The sequence below is a fragment of the Erinaceus europaeus genome, chromosome 12 (genome assembly GCF_950295315.1).
Source record: "Erinaceus europaeus chromosome 12, mEriEur2.1, whole genome shotgun sequence".
NCBI classification, from domain to species: Eukaryota; Metazoa; Chordata; class Mammalia; order Eulipotyphla; family Erinaceidae; genus Erinaceus; species Erinaceus europaeus.
The window spans coordinates 87278703-87290784 of record NC_080173.1 but is presented as its reverse complement, the minus strand read 5'-3'; the positions used below and the strand labels follow the sequence as shown (position 1 = coordinate 87290784).

The 12082-nt window shown below is 43.5% G+C and overlaps 1 protein-coding gene across 4 annotated transcripts in view; it reads left to right on the top strand.

Moving 5' to 3' along the window:
• PIK3R5 (phosphoinositide-3-kinase regulatory subunit 5) overlaps positions 1 to 12082 on the top strand; it is a 92134-nt gene that overhangs the window by 57287 nt on the left and 22765 nt on the right. The window lies entirely within an intron of this gene.

The window sequence follows — 12082 nt, the reverse complement described above, 5'->3', positions numbered from 1 at the left end:
TAGAATGAAGTGGTTATGTAAATAGAATAGTGTTAAGCAGGGGGGATTTAAACCAAATGAAACAGAAGGGGTCTCATGCATACCAACAATTCCCCCTTTCTTTTTAACTAATGGCCATTGCGGGGTGAACAGAAACGTATATCGTACAGGCGTTTTCAAAAGAACTGGCATAAGACATGGAAAACAAAATATGCGAGCAGCAATAACCAGTGTGATGCCAAGTGGAGCTTTTCTTGCCTCAAAGGGCAAGGCCTAGCAGGCGAAAGGGCATTTCTTGCCTCTGGGAATGCTTCATGCCTCTGGGGGCATCTCTTGCCTCAAAGGGCATTTCTTGCCTCTGGGAATGCTTCATGCCTCTGGGGGCATCTCTTGCCTCAAAGGGCATTTCCTGCCTCTGTGGGCATCTCTTGCCTCTTGGGGCGCTTCATGCCTCTGTGGGCATAACCTAATAAGGAGGGGGAGCTTTCTGCCTCTGGGACAGAGCCTGCAGGCGAGGGGACATGGTCTATAAAGTTTCAAGGCAATTGGCTGAAGTTAGTCTTTGAGAAACACAGCTGTGTGTACCAGTAAGTCCGATGGAGGTGTCAGTCCAAAGTAGCTGACCACAGAAGAAAATGCCGGAGGATGAAACGCTGCACGTCTGTCTCGATGGGGAATGTTGGCCACCAGAATTCTGCTTTTCTGTAGAGAGTGAGCTTTCGAGTCTGTGAATCTGTTTCTTCAGGTCGTGCCAGGTCACATCATTGGTTTCCGGGGGCGATGTCAGAGAACAGGGGTCCAAATGGATTTCCGGGAATTCCATTTGAGTAGATGCTTTTTCATGTGAAGACTTGACAGCTGAAATTCACTTACTTGTCAAACAAAACTTGTAGCAGATTAGAAGTTTACTATCATTGATAACTCCATTATAATTGGAAGTCCTTTCTAGTATCATTTCAAGGTTGTTAAAACACTTTAAACTCAATAAAATGTGGAAAGGTAAACAGAAGAACCACGGTTAAAAGCCTTAGGCATGAGAATAATTAACATAATCATTGCACTATCTGCCCCACCCATAACTCATACAGTTTTCAGGATTAAACGTTTCAGATTCATGTCAAGACGTAAAAGAGAAATCAAAAGAGGAAAAAAACAATTTTTTGGATTGTTTCTGGATGTCTCTAGAAATCATGGCTGCGTCCAGCATTTTTTTTTTTAAGTCAATGTCAAACAAAAATTCAGTCATTCAAATCATTCTCTTATGAAACGCAACTTGAACCAGATTATCAAGATCTCACCATGTAGGATTAAGAATCCCCGGAGGGCGACCTAGTCCAAAAAGCTCCTCGAAATTCCATTTAGGGTGTTTCTGACTGTTCCTGCTGGATTGCTTCAGGCACCCATTTTTAAAAGTGTCTTCCCATTGAAGAAAGAATCCAATCAGGAGAGTAGAACTAACCACATGTCTCCATACTTGGGAACTGCCAGGGTACTCGAGAATGTTCTTCAAATTAGAGTAGTCCTTCTCCATGGGAAACATTCGAGAAGAAGTCCAGAAAGTTCCAGGGGAAATCTCCATGCATATCCCAAGGTCTACGATCACGGTCATAAAGAACCAAACTGTGGCCCGGAGCAAAATGTAGTCCTTTTCCTCAGGAAACATGGGAGAGGGAATCCAGAAAGTCCAAGGAGAAATCTCCATGCATCTCCCAAGCTCTATGATCCCGGTCATAAGAAACCAAAGTTCCCGGTCAGGGAAACAGAGTTTGGCCCAGAGCAAAATGTTCCAGAGACAGAGTAACGGTCTCATGATGAAACAGTAGAGGCTTTGGCAAACCTCTTCGTAAGTAAAAGACCATAGTGCATAGGTAGGCAAAGTCTTCACTTATCTGGGAGTTGTGCAGGTCTGGCCCCACGTTGGGCGCCATATGTCGTTTTCGACGGGTTAGGTTGTTTTCTCCGGGCTGGCTTCACGGGCGGGTAACAGACGACCAGGGACTCATAGTTGAGCTGTAGGCAGTATCTCTTTATTCATGCAGGACGCAGCACAATCTAAGACGAGCTAAGCTAAACTCAAGGTAAAGTACTCTAAAACTCACAATGCTGTCTTTATATATACTTGACAAGTAGGGTGGAAACAGGGTGTGACATAGAGAGGGTGGAGAGAAAAGTGACTGGTGACAATCAGAGTGTGACAAGGAGGGGGGGTGGAGCAAAAACATATCATGAAACAGTGGGGATTGAACCAATGCCCTGGAGGGAGGTGCTTGTTAACAGCGGTTATATAAATAGAATGAAGTGGTTATGTAAATAGAATAGTGTTAAGCAGGGGGGGATTTAAACCAAATGAAACAGAAGGGGTCTCATGCATACCAACAGACTAGGAATTCTTACAAGAGTTTGGGCATATTGATCTCGCCTAGGCCCAAAGCCAATATCACTGCTCTAGAAAGTCAAGGGAGGGGGCTGGGTGGTGGCTTGCCTGACTGAGTGCATGTACATGTTACCGTGCACAAGAATCCCTCTCCCGCAGTAGGGGAGCTTCACAAAGAATGAAGCAGATCTGTCCGTGTCTCTCCTTCACCCTCTCTATCTCCTCACTCCTTTCAATCTCTCTCTGTCCAGTAAAAAAAAAAAAGGAAAAAATGGCCACTGGGTATAATGTAGTACAGTTACTATATAGGCACTTTTCTTCTTCTAGCGTTTGCCCTTCTTCCGTAGCCAGTCAACAGCGTCAGGTTGAGCCTGATGTAAAGTTTCGAGACCTCCTTTGAATCTGGAGAGGTGGCAGTCGTTGACTATGTGGGTCATAGTCTGTCTGGAGCCTCAGGGGCAGTTCGGGTCGTCTCTGGCTCCCCAGCGATGGAACATAGCGGCTCACCGGCCATGGCCTGTTCCATAGCGATTGAGGAGGGCCCAATCATAACGTGCTAGGTCAAAGCCGGGTTGACGCTTGCAGGGGTCTGTGATGAGGTGTTTGTTCTTGACCTCAGCTGACTGCCAACTCTGTTTCCAAGAGTCTGGAACAGAGAAGTTCAGTGTAGGCGTAGGGGACCAGATTGGGTGATGAGACGTCAAGCGTTGGACAGGGTGGGTGAAGATATCCACGTATATTGGCAGGTCCGGTCGAGTGTAGACGTGGGAAATGAACTTAGATGATGCCGCATCCCGATGAATATCTGGCGGGGCGATGTTGCTAAGAACTGGCAGCCATGGGACCGGGGTGGAACAGATGGTTCCAGAAATTATCCTCATGGAGGAATATAATTTGGAATCGACCGAGTGGACATGGGGGCTACGGAACCATCCTGGGGCACAGTATTCTGCAGTGGAATAGCATAATGCCAGAGATGATGATCGTAGTGTGGAAGCGCTCGCGCCCCATGAGGAGCTGGCCAGTCTTGCAATGATGTTATTCCACGCGCCCACCTTTGCTGCAGTTTTTATATGTAGGCACTGAGCCTCAGCAATAACTCTGGTGACAATAAGTAAGAAAAAAGTGGTCTGGAAGGTGGCGCAATGGATTAAGCATTAGACACTCATGCATAAGGTCTTGAGTTCGATCCCTGGCAGCACATATACCAGAGTAATGTCTGGTTCTTTTTCTCTCTCTCCTTCTACCTCTCTAATAAATACATAAATAATCTTTTTTTTTAAAGGGTAAAGTTAAGGGATCCATAAGGTTTCCTACATCACACAGAGAAGCCCCCATGATATTGAAAGAGGCCCTTATGTGTTCTCTTTGCAAACACGGAAATGAATGTGTGAATAAATTCATTTCTGGAAGGTGTCTCATACCAGACAGCTCAGGCTGATGAACACCGTGGCAAGTGTGGACAAGGTCTGGTACCAAGTTTCATCTGGGAGAGGGGGGTTGAAAATTTGGAGTTATTGAGATGTTCTAGTTGATATAGTAAATGGAAAATGAGGTCCAAGAAAAGAATAGAATGAGAGAAAACCTCATCAAGTACAGTTTCCCAAGAGGTGGCTCGATGTGAGAGTAACTGAATGCAGCAGTAGGTGAGAAGACCAAAGTTGCATAAACGTCTCAAGAGATCCCTCTAAAACACTTGATAAAGATCCATGCCCATTCCTGGCATTCAAAACCCCTCTACTAGTTGAGAATGTAGGGAAATGTCCTTAGGAGGTAACAGCCCATAGAGAAACACTAGAGGCATTTCTATGTGGGTCAATAACCTTCCTCTTTATGCACATAGGTATTTTGCCTATGCAAACTAAAGAGTGATTCTTCTTATGGAGAAGCTAATATTATGATCATGTGGAGATCAAACAGTGGCTGCTCTGTCAAGAATCTGTCAGATATAGTAAGAAAACAGGGTGGAAAAACATTAAGCTACAATAATAATAGAAATAGAACAGAAATGTGAACCATGTATGCAGAGGAGACAAATCCAGTAAAGGATAATTTAAGAGACCTGTTGTTAAATTGAGTTAATATTGTAGCAATGGCAGATGTTATAGAATTAAGTGTAGGGGCCAGGGGGTGGTGCACCTGGTTAAGTGCATACTTTACAGTGCACAAGGACGCAGGTTCAAGCCTCTGGTCCCCACCTGCAGGGGGGGAAGCTTCACAAGTGGTGAAGCAGGACTGCAGGTGTCTTTCTCTGTCTCTTTCCCTCTCTATCTGTTCCTCCCCCTCTAAATTTCTGTCTCTATCTAATAAATAAAGAATTAAAAAATAAATAAGTGTAACTATAATCAAAATATCAATAATCTTTTGATAATTTATCAGTGAATTGAAAGAACAAATGTCTTACAGAAGTATCTATGGGGGGGTAGATAAGCGTAATGGTTATGTAAAGAGACTCTCATGCTTGAGTCTTCAAAGTCCCAGGTTCAATCCCCTATACCACTATAAACCAGAACTGAGCATTGCTCTAGTAAAAACAAAAAAAAAAAAAAGGAGAATCTATAATGTAGCTGTGTATTCTTTTTAATTTTTTTACCTTTATTTATTTGATAGAGACAGCCAGATATGGACAGTGGAGGGGAAGGTAGAGAGGAAGAGACGCAGAGAGACACCTGCAGCACTGCTTCACCACTGGTGAAGCCTAGAGGCTTGAACCTAGGTCCTTGCGCATTGCAACATATGTGCTCAACCAGGTGCGCCACCACATGGCCTCTATGTATTCTCTAGAAAGAATAGGACTGGGTTATTATTCTTTTTAACTTTAGAGATTTATTAAGTAATGGTTTACAGGGTAGTCTTTTTTTTTCTCCAACACTCCCATCACCAAACGTCTGTGTTCCCAGCCCCACCCCCATAGATAATCACTCTAATTCTCCCACAGTCTTAGATATAAATTGACATTTTTTTTTCACATTCATATGTTCAATTCTCTATATTCCTCATATGAGTAGAAACCATTCTGTAGATGCCCTTCACCTCCTTTATTGCTTCACTAAGTATGATCTTTTTTTAATTTATTTATAAAAAGGAAACACTGACAAAACCGTAGGATAAGAGGGGTACAACTCCACCCAATTCCCACCACCAGAACTCTGTATCCCATCCCCTCCCTTGATAGCTTTCCTATTCTTTAACCCTCTGGGAGTATGGACCCAAGGCCATTGTGGAATGCAGAAGGTGGAAGGTCTGGCTTCTGTGATTGCTTCCTCGCTGAACATGGACGTTGATTGGTCGATCCATACTCCTAGTCTGCCTCTCTCTTTCCCTAGTTGGGTGGAGTTCCAGGACATATTGGTGGGGTCGTCTATCCAGGGAAGTCTGGTTGGCATCATTCTAGCATCTGGAACCTGGTAGCTGAAAAGAGAGTTAGCATATAAAGCCAAACAAGTTGTTGACTAATCATGAACCTAAAGGCTGGAGTAGTGCAGATGAAGAATTGGGTGGGGGTGGGGGGGCTCTGTTTTGTAGATAGCTAGTAGGCATATTTTAGTTATATTCCAAAGGGCCTATGCAAGTGGATACTAGTTATTGTCTGGGGAGATGATGTTATGGCTGGGAAAAGGACCAGAAAACTGGGTCAGGGAAGAGAGTAGCTCCCAAATATGGGAAAGGTGTATAAATATTGTTGACTGTAAACCCCATCGATTTGATGTGATCTGGGGCCAATATTCAGACTAAGCATGATCTTCTCCAATTTCATCCTCTTATCCCAAAGACCACAATATTATCCATTTTATTATTGAATAATACTTCATTGAGTATACGTCCCATAACTTCAAAAAAAATTTATTTAAGGGGTCAGGTGTTAGCGCAGCAGGATAAGCGCACATGGTGCCCAGTGCAAGGACCAGCATAAGGATCCCAGTTCGAGCCCCCGGCTCTCCATCTGTTAGGGGGTCACTTCACGAGCAGTGAAGCAGGTCTGCAGGTGTCTATCTTTCGCTCCCTCTCTCTGTCTTCCTTCCCCTCCTCTCTCCATTTCTCTCTCTCCTATCTATCCAACAACAATAACATCAATAACAACAACAACAATAACCACAACAATGATAAAACAACCAGGGCAACAAAAGGGAAAATAAATAAATAAATATTTTTAAAAGGATTTAAAAAATTATTTATCTATTTATGAAGAAGATAGGTGGAAAGAGAGAGAGAGAAAGAATCAGACATCACTCTGGTACATGTGCTATTGGGGATTGAACTGGGGACCTCATGCTTGAGAGTCCAGTGCTATATCCACTGCACCATCTCCCACACCATTCCCATAACTTTTTTATCCAGTCATCTGTCGAAGGACATTTTGGTTATTTTCAAGTGTTTGCTATTGTGAATAAAGTCACTATGGACATGGTGATGCCTATATCCCGACTGGGTTACTTCTTTTACCAGGTTTTTGAAGGTAATATAAAGCTATAGTCATAAAAATGAATGAATTACGGGTTTGAGGACAGATTCATTAATGGAACAAAATAGAACAGACAGAACCAGAATAAAATATAAAATTTTATTTATAACAAAATGACATCCTTAATCCAGTGGTTGAAAAAAAATCGATCATTTGATAAACTGTACTAGGATGACCAAGAGACTATAAAACTGAATTATAATTCTATCTCAAAAAAGAAATTAAGAGTATGAGCTCAAATATGAAAATAACCTGTAGGTGAATTAAATGTTTAGTGTGAAAAATAATGGTAAGGAAAGTAGGTTAGAAGGGCCTAGAATGGAGAAGCCTTCCCAGACATGCTCCTCCAAGATAAACATTATAAAAAGAATCCCAACAAATTTGAGTGTATGAAATTTCAAGTATATTCTAAGTAAAAGGGAAATGATACTTAAGAAAAATAAATCAAAGCCATGAATAAATTCTTCTGAGTCAAATTTTAAAATAATGAAACACATCAATGGAAATCAGCACAAAGAACATGCTTCGAGCCATCCCAAAAGAACCATACAAGCCTCACCAACATCTCCAAAAATATACACCCTCACTAGTAATCAAGAAAATGCAAAATCACATGAAACACCTTTTTTTCCACACTTTCCCCCCATCCAAGTGGCAAAGATAAAAGTCAAGACAAAACAGCATGAAAATACCAGGATTGGTGAGAAGGAAAAGGGGGAGAAAAAGGGGCATGTTTTGGAAAGCATCAAAAAGTAAAAGCACACTTTCATCCAGCAGTCTGTGTCCTAGAAACACCTCCAGGTGAATATCTACGACTGTACAAATATTTAACAAAGTTAAAACTCCTCGTACTACCAGGAGTTACAAGGATATTCACCGACGTAGTCTTCCTAATAAGCAGTCAGTTCCCACAGACCTAAATGTTGAGCACGTTAGGATATATTGGGGACAAAGCTGTTTGCTGCAATGCCATTCATCCAATGAGAAACCAATACCAGAAAACTAGTTACTGTCATTAAAAGCTGTTGAGTAACTTGGTGAAAAAAAGAAAAATAGCAGGTCTCCAGATAGTATGTCTACTGAAACCTCATTTCCCCTTATAAATCTCCATATGCATCAGCAGCCTATGTTTAGTACACAAAGAGTTTAATTCTTTTTAAAAATATTTATTTATTCCCTTTTGTTGCCCTTGTTTTCTTAATTGTTGTAGCTATTATTGTTACTTATGTCATTGTTGTTGGATAGACAGGACAGAGAGAAATGGAGAGAGGAGGGGAAGGAAGACAGAGAGGGGGAGAGAAAGATAGGAAGGATAGACACCTGCAGACCTACTTCATGGCTTGTGAAGTGACTCCCCTGCAGGTGTGGACCTGGAGACTGGAACCGGGATCCTTAATCCGGCCCTTGCACTTTGCGCCACCCGCGCTTAACCCACTGTGCTACTGCCAAACTCCCAAAGAGTTTAATTCTTATCATACACATTCAACACAGCCAGTAGAGAAGTACCCTGTCTCACTCCCTCGCAATTCATGGACTCTCAAGATTGAAATGCTGTGTGCAAGTTCCTTTGAAGGGGTTCATGATGTCCTTCTTCGTGTACTAGCTCCTGTCTTTCTCCTTTTGCCTTCTCACCAGGTAACCAGAGTTCTATTGTTATATCCACTGCTTTGTCTTTTTATTTTTGTTGGTTCATTGATTTTTCTATCCTTATCATACAATCCTTACAATAAAATCACCCTTGCCCTATTTTATCTTTTTAGATAGTGGGAAACAGAGAGGGAGAGAAAAATAAATAAGGGGAGAAGAGAGATGCTGTGACACTACTTCTCTGCTTCTGAAGCTTCCTTTGCAGTTGCTCCCACAGGGTGGCGGCAGGGGACCTGAGCCCCGGTCCCTATGCATGGCAGAGTGTGCCCTCTCCAGCCCCGTTTTCTTCACATTTGCTATTTTCCTATAGGAATCCAATAGGCTTCTGTATATTCATTTTGTAACCATCTACTTTATTGTATTCATTAATTGTTGATAGAGTCTTTAGCCTTTTTCTTTGGTTGCTGTTGTTCTTTTTTTATTGGGAGATTAGTGATTTACATTAAACACAGTTATTGATCCCTGTGTAAAATTTCTCCGTTTTCTGCAGAACTCTCATCCCCAGACTAGGTCTTCCTCCACCATCATGCACCAGGATCTGCAAGTGTTGTTTTCGCCAGGCTGGCTTCACGGGCGGGTAACAGACGACCAGGGACTCATGGTTGAGCTGTACGCAGTATCTCTTTATTCATGCAGGACGCAGCACAATCTATACCAAGCTAAGCTAAACTCAACTACTACAAACAATCTTGTCCTTATAAATATACTAGCCCAGTAGGGTGGGAACAGGATGCAAAGCAGAGAGGGTGGAGAGAAAAGTGACTGGTGAAAATCAGGGTATGACAAGGAGAGGGGGCGGAGCAGGCAAGAATTCTATCACTGAACCACTAATGCCCTGGAGGGAGTGTGGTGCTTTATGTAAAAGTGATTTATGTAAATAGACCGCTTTGAATGGGATCAAACCATGTAAATAGATCGCTTTGAATGGGATCAAACCAATCCCTATACAGGCATACCAGTACTTGGTTAAGCAGAAGCCAGGGGGAGCTGGCATACTACCCAACATGCAAGTCCTTCCCCGGCCCCCACTTCCACCTCCACCCCCAGAGTCCTTTACTTTAGTGCAACACGCCATCTTTAGGGTTTTCTATCTATATAATCATATCATCTGGAAATAAGAATTTCCTTCTTCTTTTCTTTTTTTTCCTCCAGGGTTATTGCTGGGCTCGGTGCCTGTGCCATGAATCCACCGCTTCTGGAGGCCATTTTCCCCCCTTTGTTGCCCTTGTTGTTGTAGCCTCATTGTGATTATTATTATTGCCATTGTTGATGTTGTTCATTGTTGGATAGGACAGAGAGAAATGGAGAGAGGAGGGGAAGACAGACAGGGGGAGAGAAAGACAGACACCTGCAGACCTGCTTCACCGCTTGTGAAGCGACTCCCCTGCAGGTGGGGAGCCGGGGGCTCGAACAGGGATCCCTAAGCCGGTCCTTGCGCTTTGCACCACGTGCGCTTAACCCACTGCGCCACCACGCGCCACCACCCGACCCCCACCTTCCTCCTCCTCCTTCTTCTTTTGTAACTTAGAATCCTTTAATTTGTTGTCTGCTGTCAGATTCATGACTTCCTTCTCTATGAATATCTATGAATATCTATGAATTGATTTGTCTGTCCCCAACCAATCAGCTGACCTACCAGTCAGCTGGTCTCTCTGCCCAACCAATCAGCTTTGAGTTGTTACAAAGGCACAGAACAAAAGTACAGACTGGGGTGGTCCACCCATTATTATATGAACTCCACTTCATGATTGGCACTTAAATAGAAAAATTAAGAAACCAGAGGGCTCTGAAGAGGACTGAGGAAGGTTCTCAAGCACCTACGAAAAATAGTCTGCCAGTCTAACTTTGCATGGTGCCTTCAGTGAACAACACAATTTTAGGTAAATCATTCTCATTCCTCCTTCCCCACTGCACACCCCTTACCCCCAGCCAAACGGATCTAGTTCACTTCTCCTTCTCCTTCTCCTTCTCCTTCTCCTTCTCCTTCTCCTTCTCCTTCTCCTTCTCCTTCTCCTTCTCCTTCCTGGTGATCACAATCCCTTTAATCAGATCTCACGATGTTCCTTTCCTTCTGAATTTTTAATAAAAAAAATAATGGTAGCCTTAAGTGCAAATGCTTTGTCAGACCCTTCAATCTGTGTCAGAGATCTCAATGGTTCTTACTCACTTTGAAATGAACAAAGGAGATATCAATGAACAAAGGAAGACTGGCCCCTCTGAGCAGGAAGGATGATCCCTTCCTAGTTTCAAGCAGAACCAGCTGCCTCCCCTCAGCTGAATGCTTTGAGATGGTTTATTTTGTGGCAGCTGAGCAAGAACACTGTTGTGGGCAGCACAGCAGGCAAATGTGTGTGTGTTGGGGGGGGGGGGGAGGTGGTTGCTGTGAGGCCTAGACTCTGGGGTTGTGGGGAGCTAAGCCTGCCTGGTAGAGTCAGGCAGAACTGCCCGTGGAGGTGAGAACAGTGAGTACCCTTGTAAACTTTTCTCTTCTTTTCCTTCCCTTTATTTCCCTCTCCTCTCCCCTCCTCTCCTCTCCTCTCCTCCCCTCCCCTCTCCTCTCCTCTCCTCTCCTCTCCTCTCCTCTCCTCTCCTCTCCTCTCCTCTCCCCTCCCCTCCCCTCCCCTCCTCTTCCCCTCCTCTCCCCTTCCATTCCCTTCCCTTCTCTTTCTTTCTCCCCTCCCTTTCTGTCTCTCTTTTCTTTCTTCCTTCCTTCTTTTTCTTTTTTTTATATTTATTTATTTTCCCTTTTGTTGCTCTTGTTTTTTTTTTATCATTGTTGTAGTTATTATTGTTGTTATTTATGTCATTGTTAGGACAGAGAGAAATGGAGAGAGGAGGGGAAGACAGAGAGGGGGAGAGAAAGACAGACACCTGCAGACCTGCTTCACCGCCTGTGAAGCGACTCCCCTGCAGGTGGGGAGCCGGGGGCTTGAACCAGGATCCTTACACTGGTCCTTGTGCTTTGTGCCACCTGCGCTTAACCTGCTGTGCTACTGCCCGACTCCCCTTCTTTCCTTCTTTTTCTTCCCAGAACACTGCTCAGCTCTGGCGTATGGTGGTGCTGGGGATTGGATTTAGTGCCTTTGGTAACTCAGGCATGAGTCTTTTTGTGTAACCATTATTTTGCTTAATCCAGGTCCTTGTGCATGGTGGCATGCACTACCATGTGTATGCTACTGGGTGCACTACCATGTGGTTCCTTCTCTCTTCTGTCATTTTAATTAATGAACTGATTTTAAGCAGAACACTTGTCAGCTTTAAAGAGTTTATAGTTGTGTGAGGAACTAAACTTGGGACTTTAGAGCTTCAGGCATGAGAGTCTCTTTGCATAACCTTTATGCTATCTCCACAGCAAGGGTCCTTGGAATCAGAACAGGGAGGGACTTAAGAACCTTTATTGGTATCCTGGGACTGTGCCAGGGTTCAGATATTATGGCAACTAAGAAAAAGGAAAATTCTAGAGTGGGAGGTTCATATCAGGCTGGCTAACTAGGAACTTCTTTTCCAGGGAAAACAACCAAATTAGGAAAGCTTTAGCTCTTTCTCAGGTCAGAAAGTCATCATATTCTAACAGTTAAAAATCCTGACACTCCGGACTCAGGCGGTAGCACAGTGGGTTA